At 44.1% G+C, this 14,175-nt stretch overlaps 1 protein-coding gene across 6 annotated transcripts in view; it reads left to right on the top strand.

Annotated features, from left to right (window-relative positions):
- LOC139556657 (syntaxin-binding protein 5-like) overlaps window positions 1-14,175 on the top strand; it is a 167,165-nt gene that overhangs the window by 6,305 nt on the left and 146,685 nt on the right. The window lies entirely within an intron of this gene.

Raw genomic sequence — 14,175 nt, forward strand, 5'->3', positions numbered from 1 at the left:
AGGTGCAGGATAACGGTGTTGATCTATTTGCATATTAGATTGGTGTCAATCAAGATGTAACCATAGAGTTGTTGATATGCTGGTCAGTTTACATTGATGCCACATGCACTTTCTTTGACGTTGAACTGTCAGTGAATGGTTCGGGGTTTGACAATACTTCCTCCTCACTGACGTCGGTAGCTTTGAATTGGAGAGAGTAGAAAAACGTCATGACTTCAGTCAGCTCTTTGCGTGATGTGGAACAGACAGAGATAGGTTCTTATCTCCGGGAGAGGAAGGTGAATGGAGAGTCATGCAACTGCCTGCGCCTTTTCCCTTTTCCGATCAGTGCTCTCGATGAGGACTCGGCTCGCTCTTGCCTAATCTGATAACGATGATGCCTGATAGGAAAGACATGCTCTTATTGTAACTTTTTTTATTTGTCCTTTGATGAAGATGATTTGGCTGAGGGTCTAGTAGTAGACATGTGTTATAGCTGTAGTTGTGTACCCCTTTGTTTAAAGTATGTCTACAGCTTCGTGCTGTAGTACTAGATTTGTCTCTGTGGCGCTGAGTCTGATTGTATTAGCCTTATAGGACTACTTGCTCGAAATACTTGTAACTATGTTCTGTAGCAATCCTTGCAGCTCTAGCTCTTTGTCTGTTGTGTGGCTGTATACTATAGCCTTAGGTCGTTGTTGTTCTGTCTGTCCTGTAGCTCTATGTCTGTCCTGTAGCTCTATCTCTGTCCTGTAGCTCTATCTCTGTCATGTAGCTCTATGTCTGTCCTGTAGCTTTATCTCTGTCCTGTAGCTCTGTCTGTCCTGTAGCTTTATCTCTGTCCTGTAGCTCTGTCTGTCCTGTAGCTGTATCTCTGTCCTGTAGCTCTATCTCTGTCCTGTAGCTCTATCTCTGTCCTGTAGCTTTATCTCTGTCCTGTAGCTCTGTCTGTCCTGTAGCTGTATCTCTGTCCTGTAGCTCTATCTCTGTCCTGTAGCTCTATCTCTGTCCTGTAGCGCTATCTCTGTCCTGTAGATCTGTCTCTGCCCTGTAGCTCTATGTCTGTCCTGTAGCTCTATCTTTGTCCTGTAGCTATGTCTGTCCTGTAGCTCTATCTCTGTCCTGTAGCTTTATGCCTGTCATGTAGCTCTATGTCTGTCCTGTAGCTCTATATCTGTCCTGTAGCTCTATCTTTGTCCTGTAGCTATGTAGGTCCTGTAGCTCTATCTCTGTCCTGTAGCTTTATGTCTGTCATGTAGCTCTTTCGCTGTCCTGTAGTTCTATGTCTGTCCTGTAGCACTGGTTCTGCCCTGTAGCTATATGTCTGTCCAGTAGCTCTCTCTTTCCTGTAGCTTTATGTCTGTCCTGTAGCTCTATGTTTGTCCTGCAGCTCTATGTCTGTCCTGTAGCTCTATCTCTGTCCTGTAGCTCTATATCTGTCCCATAGCTCTATGTTTGTCCTGTAGCTCTATGTCTGTCCTGCAGCTCTATGTCTGTCCCGTAGCTCTATGCCTGTTCTGTAGCTCTATATCTGTCCCATAGCTCTATGTTTGTCCTGTAGCTCTAGCTCTGTCCTGTAGCTGTATCTCTGTCCTGTAGCTGTATCTCTGTCCTCTAGCTCTATCTCTCCTTAGCTTTATGACTGTCCTATAGCTCTATGTCTGTTCTGTAGCTCTATCTCTGTCCTGTAGCTATATGTATGTCCAGTACCTCTATCTCTATCCTCTAGCTTTATGTCTGTTCTGTAGCTCTATGTGTCCAGTAGCTTTATGTCTGTCCTATAGCTCTATGTCTGTTCTGTAGCTCTATGTCTGTCCTGTAGCTCTATGTCTGTCCTGTAGCTCTGTCTGTCCTGTAGCTCTATCTCTGTCCTGTAGCCATATGTCTGTCCTCTAGCTCTATCTCTCCTTAGCTCTATGTCTGTCCTGTAGCTCTATCTCTGTCCTGTAGCTATATGTATGTCCTCTAGCTCTATCTCTCCTTAGCTTTATGTCTGTCCTGTAGCTCCATGTCTGTCCTGTAGCTCAACAGTATGTCCTGTAGCTCTATGTCTGTCCTGTAGCTCTATGTCTGTCCTGTAGCTCTATGTTTGTCCTGTAGCTGAACAGTATGTCCTGTAGCTCTATGTCTTTCCTGTAGCTCTATCTCTGTCCTGTAGCTCTATGCTGTGTTTTCCTGCTAGGCTAGCTGTTATCAGTGTGTCTGTGGCGAGGCTGTTGGCGGCTCTCCTCTCCTTTCCTCCCATGGAGGATAACAGGATGTGGCAGATCAAGGGCCTGAGCCTGGCAGCGGGCGGAGCGGGCTGGAGAACTACGGCAGGGGAAGAGGAGAAGACAGGAGATGGTACCCAGATCTGCCAGCCTAGTGAATGGCATGTGATCCTAAAAACTGTCCCGTTTGTGACATTGGCCAGGGTTGAGAGAGAGAGAGAGAGAGAGAGAGAGAGAGAGAGAGAGAGAGAGAGAGAGAGAGAGAGAGAGAGAGAGAGAGAGAGAGAGAGAGAGAGAGAGAGAGAGAGAGAGAGAGAGAGAGAGAGAGAGAGAGAGAGAGAGAGAGAGAGAGAGAGAGAGAGAGAGAGAGAGAGAGAGAGAGAGAGAGAGAGAGAGAGAGAGAGAGAGAGTCATATTGATATTGATATGTGTGTTGTAATGAGCCTTACTGCACACACACGCATGCACACCCACCCACACACCCACATACGCCCCGTCTCAATTGTTTGGGATCAATCTGCATCATAGGCATATCTCTGCAGCAATATTTTCTTTGTCTCAAAATATGTAGGGAGCAATTGAAATATGTCTGGCTGCACCAGCAGTTTAGCTATATTAAATGATCTGCTCATTGAAGTGCGAGAGGATAGAGAGACAGGACTGTGTTACTAACACAGACTGCAGAACGACCGTATTACAGATGGGATATGTGGTAAAGCCCGAGGGTACTTCCCTTCTTCAAGTAACCACTGATCTAACATGACCATATCAGTGAAATGTTTGCAGTGGTTTCCAAGCTTTCATATATCCATGGCTTCCAGAATGGGAGGAAAGATGGAAGGAGGTGTTTCCACAGTATTGAACCAGGTCCGTAATCTGTGTGTGTGTTTTGGGTGGCCTGTGGGTGTTTCTATGCAGCAGTGCCTGGCGTGATGACTCCTTCACACCAGGGTGGGCGAGCAGGGAAAATGGCAGTCCTATAAACCAGCCGGCCAGACACAGATCAATGGGTCAAATTGTCTCTCCGCACACCGACAGATTATCTCATCACCGGGGCAGAGGGTGTTGGGGAAATCACACACACACACACACACACACACACACACACACACACACACACACACACACACACACACACACACACACACAGATGAATGCTCTGGCACACACACACACACACACACACACAGATGAATGCTCTGGCCACACACACACACACACACACACACACACACACACACACACACACACACACACACACACACACACACACACACACACACACACACACACACACACACACACACACACACACACACACACACACACACACACACACACACACACACACACACAGATGAATGCTCTGGCACACACACACACACACACACACACAGATGAATGCTCTGGCACACACACACACACACACACACACACACACACACACACACACACACACACACACACACACACACACACACACACACACACACACACACACACACACACACACACACACACACACACACACACACACACATTGCAGAGTTATACACTCCATTTCCATCCATGTTGCCTCTTTGTTGTTTAATGCATTATTGATCCATAGTATTGGTTTTGCAATGCGACTAGAATCTCTATCTGGCTTACCCCTTCCCTGCTGTAGGGATCTGGCTTTAGAGATCTGGCTGTAGAGATCTGGCTGTAGAGATCTGGTTGTGGAGATCTGGTTGTAGAGATCTGGTTGTAGAGATCTGCTGTAGAGATCTGCTTAGAGATCTGGCTGTAAAGATCTGGTTGTAGAGATCTGGTTGTAAAGATCTGGTAGAGATCTGGTTGTAGAGATCTGGTTGTAGAGATCTGGTTGTAGAGATCTGCTGTAGAGATCTGCTTAGAGATCTGGCTGTAAAGATCTGGTTGTAGAGATCTGGTTGTAGAGATATTCTGTAGAGATCTGGTTGTAGAGATCTGGTAGTAGAGATCTGGTAGTAGAGATCTGCTGTAGAGATCTGGCTGTAGAGATATGCTGTAGAGCTCTGGCTGTAGAGATCTGGCTGTAGAGATCTGGTTGTAGAGTTCTGCCTTAGAGATCTGGTTGTAGAGTTCTGCCTTAGAGATCTGGTTGTAGAGATCTGGCTGTAGAGGTCTGGCTGTAGAGATCTGCCTTAGAGATCTGGTTGTAGATATCTGCCTTAGAGATCTGGTTGTAGAGATCTGGCTGTAGAGATCTGGCTGTAGAGATCTGCCGTGGAGATCTGGCTGTAGAGATCTGGTTGTAAAGATATGCTGTAGAGATCTGCCGTGGAGATCTGGCTGTAGAGATCTGGTTGTAAAGATATGCTGTAGAGATCTGGCTGTAGAGATCTGCTGTAGAGATCTGGTTGTAAAGATATGCTGTAGAGATCTGGCTGTAGAGATCTGGTTGTAGAGTTCTGCCTTAGAGATCTGGTTGTAGAGTTCTGCCTTAGAGATCTGGTTGTAGAGATCTGGTAGTAGAGATCTGCTGTAGAGATCTGGTTGTAGAGATCTGGCTGTAGAGATCTGGTAGTAGAGATCTGCTGTAGAGATCTGACTGTAGAGATCTGCCTTAGAGATCTGGCTGTAGAGATCTGGTTGTAGAGATCTGCCTTAGAGATCTGGTTGTAGAGATCTGCTGTAGAGATCTGGTTGTGGAGATCTGGCTGTATAGATCTGGTTGTAGAGATCTGGCTGTAGAGATCTGCCTTAGAGATCTGCCTGTATAGATCTGGCTGCAGAGACCTGGCTGTAGAGATCTGGCTGTAGAGATCTAGCTATAGAGATCTGGCTGTAGAGATCTGGCTATAGAGATCTGGTTGTAGAGATCTGCTGTAGAGATCTGCCTTAGAGATCTGGTTGTAGAGATCTGCCGTAGAGATCTGGTTGTGGAGATCTGGTTGTATAGATCTGGTTGTGGAGATCTGGCTGTAGAGATCTGCCTTAGAGATCTGGCTGTAGAGATCTGCCTTAGAGATCTGGTTGTAGAGATCTGCCGTAGAGATCTGGTTGTGGAGATCTGGCTGTATAGATCTGGTTGTAGAGATCTGGCTGTAGAGATCTGCCTGTAGAGACCTGGCTGTAGAGATCTGGCTGTAGAGATCTGGCTGTAGAGACCTGGCTGTAGAGATCTGGCTGTAGAGATCTGGCTGTAGAGATCTGGTTGTAGAGATCTGCTGTAGAGATCTGGCTGTAGAGATCTGCTGTAGAGATCTGGTTGTAGAGATCTGCTGTAGAGATCTGGCTGTAGAGATCTGCTGTAGAGGCTTAGCTTCTTACAGAGTGGTTCTGTGAGGCTCAGTCGGTAGAGCATGGCACTTGCAATGCCAAAGGCAGTGTGTTCGAATCCCACTGGGACCACCCATACATAAAATGTATGCGCGCATGTCTGTAAGTCGTTTTGAATAAAAGCGTCCACTTACATGTATATTATTATTCTATATAGTGAGAGGAGAGCAGCTAGCTGTGATGCTGGATTGAGAGGGAGAGACTAATTAAACAGCACAGGCCAGTCAGCCTCACAGAGCAGAGATGTTCCATTTTCCAGGTCAGAAGCCACTGTGCATTTATGTATTGATCTATTTGTAGTTTTATCAGCTTTTTAAATAATTTGGGATTTTTTTACCCTTCCCTTCCCTGGTCTGGCATCTCTCGTCGTGAGCTAACCATTTCAGATGGCACTCCACAGTACAGTCCAGGCCTGGGGTTGTGTGTTTGTTTGTGTGTGTGTGTATGTGCGTGCGTGCGTGCGTGCGTGCGTGGGTGTCAGTATTTACATAATGTGCTGAAGCTGAGGGAGGGAAGGCTGAATGAGACAGCAACAGAGAGGCTGTTCAAAGTAGCCTGGCTGCTGTGTGTGTGTTTGTGTGTGTATTTGTGTGTCTGGCTTTCGTATGCACGTGTGTGTGAGTGAAATTAGCATGTGTATATTTTACAATCTCACCATGTGTGTGTGCATATACAGTGGGGCAAAAAAGTATTTAGTCAGCCACCAATTGTGCAAGTTCTCCCACTTAAAAAGATGAGAGAGGCCTATAATTTTCATCATAGGTACACTTCAACTATTACAGACAAAATGAGAAAAAAAAATCCAGAAAATCACATTGTAGGATTTTTAATGAATTTATTTGCAAATTATGGTGGAAAATAAGTATTTGGTCAATAACAAAAGTTTCTCAATACTTTGTTATATACCCTTTGTTGGCAATGACAGAGGTCAAACGTTTTCTGTAAGTCTTCACAAGGTTTTCACACACTGTTGCTGGTATTTTGGCCCATTCCTCCATGCAGATCTCCTCTAGAGCAGTGATGTTTTGGGGCTGTTGCTGGGCAACACGGACTTTCAACTCCCTCCAAAGATTTTCTATGGGGTTGAGATCTGGAGACTGGCTAGGCCACTCCAGGACCTTGAAATGCTTCTTACGAAGGCACTCCTTCGTTGCCCGGGCGGTGTGTTTGGGATCATTGTCATGCTGAAAGACCCAGCCACGTTTCATCTTCAATGCCCTTGCTGATGGTAGGCTTTGTTACTTTGGTCCCAGCTCTCTGCAGGTCATTCACTAGGTCCCCCCGTGTGGTTCTGGGATTTTTGCTCACCGTTCTTGTGATCATTTTGACCCCACGGGGTGAGATCTTGCGTGGAGCCCCAGATCGAGGGAGATTATCAGTGGTCTTGTATGTCTTCCATTTCCTAATAATTGCCCCCACAGTTGATTTCTTCAAACCAAGCTGCTTACCTATTGCAGATTCAGTCTTCCCAGCCTGGTGCAGGTCTACAATTTTGTTTCTGGTGTCCTTTGACAGCTCTTTGGTCTTGGACATAGTGTAGTTTGGAGTGTGACTGTTTGAGGTTGTGGACAGGTGTCTTTTATACTGATAACAAGTTCAAACAGGTGCCATTAATACAGGTAACGAGTGGAGGACAGAGGAGCCTCTTAAAGAAGAAGTTACAGGTCTGTGAGAGACAGAAATCTTGCTTGTTTGTAGGTGACCAAATACTTATTTTCCACCATAATTTGCAAATAAATTCATTAAAAATCCTACAATGTGATTTTCTGGATTTTTCTTTCTCATTTTGTCTGTCATAGTTGAAGTGTACCTATGATGAAAATTACAGGCCTCTCTCATCTTTTTAAGTGGGAGAACTTGCACAATTGGTGGCTGACTAAATACTCTTTTGCCCCACTGTATGGCTGCATTCACACAGGCAGCCCAGTTATGATAAATGTTTCACCAATTGGTATTTTGACCAATCAGATCAGCTCTGAAAAATATCTGATGTGAAAAGATCTGATGTGATTGATCAAAAGACCAATTAGTGGAAAAAAAGATCAGAATTGGGCTGCCTGTGTAAACGAAGCCGATGTACACTCCCCCACATATTTATTTGGACAGTGAAGCTAAAACCAGCATTTTGGTTTTGAGAAATGTTTCTATGAGAAAACAGAACAGAATGCCACATTTTATTTGAGGATATTTCCATCCATATCTGTTTTAATGTTTAAAAATGAATGGAGTCACTTTTATGTTAAATAAGAATATAATATGTTTCTGGACATACATTAATATGCCCAGCAAACAGGGGACGTCCTAATGACATTAGGCAACGTTCCTATTAGGTCCCTTTAAGGGTTTCGGCGAGATGTTATCCCACTGACGTTCTGAGAACGTTCTAGGAAGATTAAAACATATCGTTAAGCTCTGTTTGGTCGCAGAATAATGTTGTAATAAGGCATTTTGATGTCCTTTCGGGAACATTACGAAAAGGTTCCTATTTGGTTCTGATTGAACATTATCCATGGGACATTCAATGACCACAAGGAAACGTTCACTTGGTTTAGTCCCTGTAAGTTACCAGGACGTCACAGAGGACCATGCCTGGACCTTTTTAGGACATTCTCAGGACTTTAATTTTACTGGTCATTAGGACGTCACGTGATGGTCCCAAGGGAACGTCCCTGCAAAAAAAAAAACTGCCGTTAAGACGTCCTCGGAACGTCACGAAATGGTTACCTAAAGTGGACAGGAATTTGCATCTTGGTCCCACTATATGCAAATCAAATCAAATCAAATGTATTTATATAGCCCTTCTTACATCAGCTGATATCTCAAAGTGCTGTACAGAAACCCCGCCTAAAACCCCAAACAGCAAGCAATGCAGGTGTAGAAGCACGGTGGCTAGGAAAAACTCCCTAGAAAGGCCAAAACCTAGGAAGAAACCTAGAGAGGAACCAGGCTATGAGGGGTGGCCAGTCCTCTTCTGGCTGTGCCGGGTGGAGATTATTACAGAACATGGCCAAGATGTTCAAATGTTCATAAATGACCAGCATGGTCAAATAATAATATTCACAGTAGTTGTCGAGGGTGCAGCAAATCAGCACCTCAGGAGTAAATGTTAGTTGGCTTTTCATAGCCGATCATTAAGAGTATCTCTACCGCTCCTGCTGTCTCTAGAGAGTTGAAAACAGTAGGTCTGGGACAGGTAGCACGTCCGGTGAACAGGTCAGGGTTCCATAGCCGCAGGCAGAACAGTTGAAACTGGAGTAGCAGCACGGCCAGGTGGACTGGGGACAGCAAGCAGTCATCATGCCAGGTAGTCCTGAGGCATGGTCCTAGGGCTCAAGTCCTCCGAGAGAGAGAGAGAAAGAGAGAATTAGAGAGAGCGTACTTAAATTCACACAGGACACCGGATAAGACAGGAGAAGTACTCCAGATATAACAAACTGACCCTAGCCCCCCGACACATAAACTACTACAGCATAAATACTGGAGGCTGAGACAGGAGGGATCAGGAGACACTGTGGCCCCATCCGATGATACCCCCGGACAGGGCCAAACAGGAAGGATATAACCCCACCCACTTTGCCAAAGCACAGCCACCACACCACTAGAGGGATTACTTCAAACACCAACTTACCATCCTGAGACAAGGCCGAGTATAGCCCACAAAGATCTCCGCCACGGCACAACTCAAGGGGGGGCGCCAACCTAGACAGGAAGATCACGTCAGTGACTCAACCCACTCAAGTGACGCACCCCTCCTAGGGACGGCATGGAAGAGCACCAGTAAGCCAGTGACTCAGCCCCTGTAATAGGGTTAGAGGCAGAGAATCTCAGTGGAGAGAGGGGAACCGGCCAGGCAGAGACAGCAAGGGCGGTTCGTTGCTCCAGAGCCTTTCCGTTCACCTTCACACTCCTGGGCCAGACTACACTCAATCATATGACCCACTGAAGAGATGAGTCTTCAGTAAAGACTTAAAGGCTGAGACCGAGTCTGCGTCTCTCACATGGGTAGGCAGACCATTCCATAAAAATGGAGCTCTATAGGAGAAAGCCCTGCCTCCAGCTGTTTGCTTAGAAATTCTAGGGACAATTAGGAGGCCTGCGTCTTGTGACCATAGCGTACGTGTAGGTGTGTACGGCAGGACCAAATCGGAAAGATAGGTAGGAGCAAGCCCATGTAATGCTTTGTAGATTAGCAGTAAAACCTTGAAATCAGCCCTTGCCTTAACAGGAAGCCAGTGTAGTGAGGCTAGCACTTGAGTAATATCATAATTTTTGGGGGTTCTCGTCAGGATTCTAGCAGCCGTATTTAGCACTAACTGAAGTTTATTTAGTGCTTTATCCGGGTAGCCGGAAAGTAGAGCATTGTAGTAGTCTAACCTAGAAGTAACAAAAGCATGGATTAATTTTTCTGCATCATTTTTGGACAGAATGTTTCTGATTTTTGCAATGTTACGTAGATGGAAAAAAGCTGTCCTTGAAACAGTCTTGATATGTTCGTCAAAAGAGAGATCAGGGTCCAGAGTAACGCCGAGGTCCTTCACAGTTTTATTTGAGACGACTTTACAACCATCAAGATTAATTGTCAGATTCAACAGAAGATCTCTTTCTTTCTTGGGACCTAGAACAAGCATCTCTGTTTTGTCCGAGTTTAAAAGTAGAAAGTTTGCAGCCATCCACTTCCTTATATCTGAAACACAGGCTTCTAGCGAGGGCAATTTTGGGGTTTCACCATGTTTCATTGAAATGTACAGCTGTGTGTCATCCGCATAGCAGTGAAAGTTAACATTATGTTTTCGAATGACATCCCCAAGAGGTAAAATATATAGTGAAAACAATAGTGGTCCTAAAACGGAACCTTGAGGAACACCATTCACAGAGACAAACTGATATCTTTCCGACAGATAAGATCTAAACCAGGCCAGCTCTAGTTCCTGGTTTGTTACATTCCAGGATGTCCTCACGACTCATTTTTGTTTGCAGGGTGGATGCTACCATGATTATGGAAAATCATGAATGAATCGTGAATAATGATAAGTGAGAAAGTCCTCCCCGTAAATGTAATAGATTACAAAAAACTGTAACTGTATTGCATTACGTTAACAGCAAAATAATATTGCAATCAGATTACAGATACTTTTAAAAAACTGGATGATTACTTTTAAATTCAGACAGGATGTTTGTGAAATAAATCTTTGACACCTTTCTGTTTTCTCAATTACATTTAAATCATCATTGAAAAAAGGTGCAAGTTTAAGTTCCACTTGAGCGAGTCTGACCACAAGTCAGAGACCACTATGATGACACACCAAATGTGTTTAATGGATCGCAGGAAAAGAGCTGGAATAGGCTTTCATAGGTTACAGTCCAAGCTATGTCTTCCAATGGGGTGACTGCTGTCGGAATCCAAAGATTATCTAACTTGAATAAACACTTGGAGGACGACAGCAGTGGTGTAGCCTACGGGCGATACGGATATCACTTATTATTTAGCTTTTTGCGCCACAGATTGTGGTTGTTGTGGATGGCTGTTCACAAATGTAAACAGTGTGTGTATTTTAGTTTAAGTTGCCTGTCAATCATTGTTTTTGTGGCCAGTGGACAGCCAGTGAAAAATGTGCCCTTGCGTCAGCTGCATAGTGCGGATCCAGGGCCTGATTAATGTAGGGGCTTACATGGGATGAAGCCCGTAGGGGGCCCTTGAGACAGAGAGAAATGGAAATGTGTATATACAGTTGAAGTATATACAGAAGTTTACATACACCTTAGCCAAATACATTTAAACTTAGTTTTTCACAAATCCTGACATTATATCCTCGTAAAAATTCCCTGTCTTAGGTCAGTTAGGATCACCACTTTATTAAAAATAGTAGAGAGAATGATTTATTTCAGCTTTTATTTCATTCATCACATTCCCAGTGGGTCAGAAGTTGACATACATCAATTCGTATTTGGTAGCATTGCCTTTAAATTGTTTAACTTGGGTCAAATGTTTCGGGTAGCCTTCAACAAGCTTTCCACAATAATTTGGGTGAATTTTGGCCCATTCCTCCTGACAGAGTCAGGTTTGTAGGCCTCCTTGCTCGCACATGCTTTTTAAGTTCTGCCTACACATTTTCTATGTGATTGAGGTCAGGGCTTTGTGATGGCCACTCCAATACCTTGACTTTGTTGTCCTTAAGCCATTTTGCCACAACTTTGGAAGTATGATTGGGGTCATTGTCCATTTGGAAGACCTATTTGCGACCAAGCTTTAACTTCCTGACCGATGTCTTGAGATGTTGCTTCAATATATCCACCAAATTTTCCTGCCTCATGTAGCCATCTATTTTGTGAAGTGCACCAGTCCCTCCTGCAGCAAAGCACCCTGACAACATGATGCTGCCACCCCCGTGCTTCACGGTTGGGATGGGGTTCTTCGGCTTGCAAGCCTCCACCTTTTTCCTCCAAACATAACGATGGTCATTATGGTCAAACACTTCTATTTTTGTTTCATCAGACCAGAGGACATTTCTCGAAAAAGTACCATCTTTGTCCCCATGTGCAGTTGCAAACCGTAGTCTGTATTTTTTTATGGCGGTTTTGGAGCAGTGGCTTCTTCCTTGCTGAGCGGCAATTGAGGTTATGTCGATATAGGACTAGTTTTACTGTGGATATAGATACTTTTGTACCTGTTTCCTCCAGCATCTTCACAAGGTCCTTTGCTGTTGTTCTGGGATTGATTTGCACCTTTCAAAGTACATTCATCTCTAGGAGACAGGCCGCGTCTCCTTCCTCAGCGGTATGACGACTGCGGGGTCCCATGGTGTTTATACTTGCGTACCATTGTTTGTACTGATGAACGTGGTACCTTCAGGCATTTGGAAATTGCTCTCAGGGATGAACCAGACTTGCGGAGGTCTAAATTTTTTGGGATGATTTCTTTGGATTGTCCCATGATGTCAAGCAAAGAGGCACTGAGTTTGAAGGTAGGCCTTGAAATACATCCACAGGTACACCTCCAATTGACTCAAATGATGTCAATTAACCTATCATAAGCTTCTAAAGCCATGAAATAATTTTCTAGCATTTTCCAAGCTGTTTAAAGGCACAGTCAACTTAGTGTATGTAAACTTCTGACCCACTGGAATTGTGATACAGTGAATTATAAGTGAAATAATCTGTCTGTAAACAATTGTTGGAAAAATCACTTGTGTCATGCACAAAGTAGATGTCCTAACCGACCTGGCAAAACTATAGTTTGTCAACAAGAAATTTGTGGAGTGGTTGAAAAACGAGTTTTAATGACTCCAGCCTAAGTGTAAACTTCCGACTTCAACTGTATACAGTACGAGTCACTGCTATTCATTCAAGTTTTTCTTTATTCTGACTATTTTCTACATTGTTGTATAATAGTGAAGACATCAACACTATGAAATAACACATATGGAGTCATGTTATAACCGAAAAAGTGTTAAACAAATCAAAATATATTTAATATTTGAGATTCTTCAAAGTAGCCACCATTTGCCTTGATGACAGCTTTGCACACTCTTGGCATTCTCTCAACCATAAGTTAGTCACCTGGAATGCATTTCAATCAACAGGTGTGCCTTGTTAAAGGTAATTTGTGGATGTTCTTTCCTTCTTACTGCGTTTGAGCCCATCAGTTGTGTTGTGACAAGGTAGGGGAGGTATACAGAAGATAGCCCCATTTGGTAAAAGACCAAGTCCGTTTTATGGCAAGAACAGCTCAAATAAGCAAAGAGAAACAACAGTCCATTATTACTTTAAGACATGAAGTTATGTTAATCTGGAAAATTTCAAGAACTTGTACTGTTTCTTCAAGTGCAGTCGCAAAAACCATCAAGCTCTATGATAAAACTGGCTCTCATGAGGACGGCCACAGGAAAGGAAGACCCACTGCTGCAGAGGTTAAGTTCATTAGAGTTCCCAGCCTCAGAAATTGCAGCCCAAATAAATGCTTCAGTGAGTTCAAGTAACAGACACATCTCCACATCAACTGTTCAGCGAAGACTGCGTAAATCAGACCTTCATGGTCGAATTGCCACTACTGAAGGGCAACAAGAAGAAAATACTTGCTTTGGCCAAGAAACACGAGCAATGTGCATTAGACTGGTGGAAAAATGTCCTTTGTTCTGATGAGTGCAAATTTGAGATTTTTGTGAGACGCAGAGTAGGTGAACAGATGATCTCCGCATGTGTGGTTCCCACTGTGAAACATGGCAGAGGAGGTGTGATGGTGCTTTGCTGGTGGCAATGTCTGTGATTTTTTTAATTCAATGCACACTTAACCAGCATGGCTACCACAGCATTCTGCAGTGATATGCCATCCCATCTGGTTTGCGCTTAATAGACTATAATTTGTTTTTCAAAATGACAATGACCCAACACAGCTCCAGGCTGTGTAAGGGCTATTTGACCAAGAAGGAAAGTGATGGAGTGCTGCATCAGATGACCTGGCCTCCACAATCACCCAACCTCAACCCAATTGAGATGGTTTGGGATGAGTTGGACCGCAGAGTGAAAGAAAAGCAGCCAACAAACTCCTTCAAGACTGTTGGAAAAGCATTCCAGGTGAAGCTGGTTGAGAGAATGCCAAGAGTGTGCAAAGCTGTCAAGGCAAAGGGTGAAGAATCTGAAAAATAAAATATATTTTGATTTGTTTCACACATTTTTGGTTACTACA

This window comes from Salvelinus alpinus, chromosome 27 (genome assembly GCF_045679555.1).
Source record: "Salvelinus alpinus chromosome 27, SLU_Salpinus.1, whole genome shotgun sequence".
Lineage (NCBI taxonomy): Eukaryota > Metazoa > Chordata > Actinopteri > Salmoniformes > Salmonidae > Salvelinus > Salvelinus alpinus.